The following is a 4,840-nucleotide window of genomic DNA, read 5'->3' as shown; positions in this document are numbered from 1 at the left end:
CATGACATAGGATTTCGATATGTGATGTGCGAGTAAGAGCATGACATCAATATGTGACTCCGATATATGTGTACGAGTAAGACCCTGTCTGGGATAGTGGCATCGATATGTGGTTACATGTAAGACCAGGTCTGGAACATTTGCATTGTACGATATATGTGTGATTATCCGAGTGTCCTATCCAATTCCAAATGGTTCATCGGGCATCGATAATCTGTGATCAAATGTGCAAAAGTGAGTTAAAATGATCAGGTATGAATGGGTTTATTACCTATTTGAAATAAAGTGAGTAAGTTACTTAATCTTTGATGCAAACATATTTGAAGTAAAGTAAAAATTATATGTGAATGTGAAAAAAAGTATTCGGCCTTGTAAATATTTAATATGAACATTATTGAAATTATTTTTGAATATATGCAATTGGTAGTATATTCGGCCATTGATATAAATATATGTATGATTGTTATACTTCGACTTACGAGTGTATGCATATAAATGTATATGTATTTGGTATGAAAAATGTGTTTTGGCTTGGCCATTGAAAGATAGTTAGTAATGTATCTTTATATATAAAAGTGTTCATTCAGTCATTACCATGTTTATGCATAAGGTCTGTATTTTGATTTATGAGTATACATATATGTGCTCATATATTGATGTATAGATTTGAAATTGAAGCATATTTTTCTTATAAATATGTATGTGTATGTTTATTCGACCATATAATATAAATATGTATGTGATTATTATCCTTGACCTATGAATTTCGCATATAAGAGTATATGTACTAGTTATGATAAAGATATTTTGGTTTGGAAATTGAATGATAGTTTGATGAAATATATATATATATATATATGTTCATTCGCCATGAATAATATACATGTGGAAGTACATATAAAATACATGAATTTGTAAGCTTAAGATTTAAAGTAACTATGATAGTATAATTTGGTTTAGATTAAATGATTTGATTATGTAATTACGTTGTTTATTTGCTTATGACTTACTAAGCTATAAAAGCTTACTCTGTGTGTGTTCATGTTTACCTCTGTTTTGTAGATTTTGGATTCAAGTTTTGAGCTGGGGAATCGTCAGAGAAGCTTATCACACTATCGACTGTCTTCTGTATTTTATAAGTTGAGTTTTCGAACCTATGGCAGTTATAGGGTAGATTGTAATTTGAAATGTTGGATTTTAGTTTTGTATAATCTAAGCCATGCGAAAATGGCTAACCCTTTTATGTTTGAATTCGGTTATGTTAAGTATGGTTTAAATTCATTTTAGTCATAAGGTTATGTGCTATGAATGTATAATATTTGTGTTAGGCACTACAAGCTTTAGAAATGGTTGACGACTTAGGATATGCATGTGAATGGTTCGGCTAAGGTTATTCATGGATAGAAGTATATGTGATATGTGATTGAAGTGCTTGATGATTTGGATGTGGTTTGAAAGAGTCAGACATGATATACTTCTAGTATGAATCATGTTGATGTGTCACTCTTAGTTAAAATGATTCAGTTTTTGCATTTATGTATCTAAGTATTTGATGCACCTGTCATGGTACAAATATATATACCTATTCGTAAGTGTATTGGTTGATTCGGCTATGGTATTTATATATAAATATGTGTGAAGTTGGTTAATATGCTTTGTTAAAATGAGACAATGAATATGGTTAATTATAATGCTCATGGTTAATGTTTGGACTTATATAGAAGGTATGTTCAATTTATGTAATGTTAAGGAGTTTGGTTTATATGCGTTGGCCACAAAGTAAATAATGGTTATTTTGTTAACTAAGGTATAACATGTATTAGACAGGTGATATTCAAGAGTATATGTGTTTTATGTAATGTTTAAATGTCCGAATTGGTGGTAAAAAGACTAGTGGTGTATATACATTTTGGCATGTAAAATGAGTGCAATTTAAGTTGCTACTTGTGTTATGAAATGGTTAATTATAAATAATTGATTAAGTATACTTTTAGTATGTAAACTAAGCTTGATTAGCATCATTATTGATGTTCGCAATAATTCCATTTCATTATGATTAAAATGTGTATAAGTTTTATTTATTCATTGAAATTTAGTTGATCATTTATGGATTATTAATGCCGTATAAGTTAAATTCTAAAATGTCTTGTGTTAGATTTTATTTGATTTAAATTTATACATGTATAGAAATATGACGTAAAAATGATTGATGTTTATTAGATATTCGAATATCATTAACATGTTCATTATATGATTTGTAATTTTTTATGTATTATGTATTAATAATTTCATGATTAATAATTAATTAGACATTTGTTTACATATATGAATATGACTTGTGTGAATGTTCAGAGTCGTGCTTTTGTTTAGTAATACCTCAGGACCCTATTCCGATGACGGATACGGGTTAGGGGTGTTACAGGGCACACGCCTGTGTGGAAGGGTAACATGCTCGTGTGTTCATTATAACACGACCGTGCTGATGGTCCGTGTGACATAGACGACCTAGGCCTCTAGGGACACGTCCGTGTCCCATTCTCGTGTGAATTAAGTTCTAAATTCGAACCTATAAGGGTTTTCACACGGCCTGACACATGCCCGTGTCCCTCACACGGCCATGACCTATGGACACGCCTCTATCCTAGCCTGTGCCTAAAAATCTTGACATTCTGTCTCTGACGTTAGCAATCCTTAAGGGTCACACGGACAAGGCACACGCCCATGTGCTAAACCGTGTCCTTCATATGGCTGAGACACACGGCCGTGTCTCTGCCCGTGTGTTTACTACCATGCATACTGACTTGAATTTTTTACGTGCAGGGGATATACGGCCGGACAACATGCCCATGGGGCTGGCCGTGTGTCACACATGGCCTAGACACACACCAGTGTGTCTACCTGTGTGGACAACATAGGGCTGTTTACCAAGCCCTTTGCCACCCTGAAACAAAAAATAACAACATCCATCATGCTAAAGATCATCATAATATGATTCCCCCAATCCAACAACCACATTTAAGGCATTCACTAAAACAACCAACAAATTACCCATTCATGAAATAACCTCTTGTATTCATATAAAAACTTTCAACTTTAGCCATTTCCATGGCCTTATACAAAATGAATCAAAATGCTAAAATAAGCCAACACATTTGGCCGATTAACAATGACACAAAATTCTAAAGTCAGGATCCTATACATGCCATAACCAAAATAAATAAATCTAACTATATCAAGTGCTTCGATTGATAGTGTGATCGGTGCCTCCAACGTCCGTTGATCCACGAGCTAAGAGGCTTGTCAACACAGAAGAACATTTTATTTTGCTTTGTTGCTGACACTGGGGTAGTGTTATAGTTGGACTAAAACTGGGATTTTGAGGAGTGTAGTGAGTGTGGCCGAATTCTAGGGGTTTGTTGGAGAAAAATTTGACTGTTGGAGATTTGGATAGCTGGGTTATGCTTGAGGGATTTTAGGAGTGATAAGGGAAGAGATTTTAGGAGTTTGAAGGGGTGGAAGAAGGGTGTACCGAATTGGGACTCTTACTCTTGACAAATTTTGGTTTTGGCAGTCATTATAAGTTTGATCTTGTTTACTTCGGTTCTTTTTCCCTAAATTTCGAATTCTACTTTTGGTATTGCTTAGTTACCTTTCAGCGGGTTTTTGGTATTACCTTTCTTGGGGCCGAGTGTAGCAAAGAACCTTCGGGGTGTGACAAAGTTTCTTCTCTCGATTTCTTTTTTTGACCGAACTTCTCCATCTTCTCCCTCTCACATTCAATTTGCTTGACCGAATACCTTTTTGATCCCTCTCCGCTCTTCTTCCTTCTCTCAACTGCGTCTGTCTTTTTGAGCCTTGGCCGAATATCACTTGCCTCCTCTCCCTTTCTACTCATTTGGTTTTCTCATTGCTAGCCGATTGCTCTCTTCTTTTTGAAACCGAATCTTTATGTTCTTGTTTAAAGTAATTGGTTTTTTCGTTTGGGTTGTTGAATTTGGGGTGTATAGTCAGACTTTACTGCTACTGCTATCTGGGTTAAGGCTCACGACTATTCTTTTTCCTCTTTCTATCTGTCAAAATAAGTTTCCACTTTAACATCATCTTTTATCTACCATCTCTGTCAGGGGTATGACTGTTCATCTCGTGTTTCAATTTTAGAATGTATCTTTACAGGCCGATTACTCCTTGGTGGTGGTAAGTTGTTGTCCACTTGGTTCTAATCATTTACGTTTATGGTTTAGTTAACAAGGTTAGAATGCAATGTAGATTTTGCCAAGGTTTTGGGAGGTAGCTTGATTAGTGGTTTAAGTGAGAAACCATTTGCATATTCAAGGTAGGTAACAAATTACCATTGTGAGGATTAGGTGATATTAAAGGATGTTAACTTTATCGATTAAGGACTGACGTTGTGGTATGTTTGAATCTAGATTCGGTGTTGTGGAGATTTACACATCTTTCGTAAATAGGTGTGTGTGCATCACTGCCATTAGATGTGAAACCGGTAAAAGCTGAAAAGCCGAAAGATAAACAGTCGACACCACTCGAGCGTGTGACCGCCCGTGTGGTAAAACATGGCCGTGTGGTCGATGAGATGGCCATGAGAACTTTCAGGGACTAAAACGATATTAGGTCATTTTGGATCGAACTGGGCCGTGTAGGCCCAATGTAACAGTACAGTTTAATACCCTAGTCAGAATAGTGGTTTCGGGACCATAAATTCGAGTCAGAGAAATGTTAAAATATTATTTTTTGTGTCTTTGATGTGTTAATTAGCATGTGTGAAAGTTTCATATAAAAATTTGAATGTTTGTGTGCCGATTTAATAAAAAGGACCTAATCG

The sequence above is a fragment of the Gossypium arboreum genome, chromosome 9 (assembly GCF_025698485.1).
Source record: "Gossypium arboreum isolate Shixiya-1 chromosome 9, ASM2569848v2, whole genome shotgun sequence".
Taxonomy (NCBI): domain Eukaryota; kingdom Viridiplantae; phylum Streptophyta; class Magnoliopsida; order Malvales; family Malvaceae; genus Gossypium; species Gossypium arboreum.
This window is presented reverse-complemented; position numbering follows the sequence as displayed.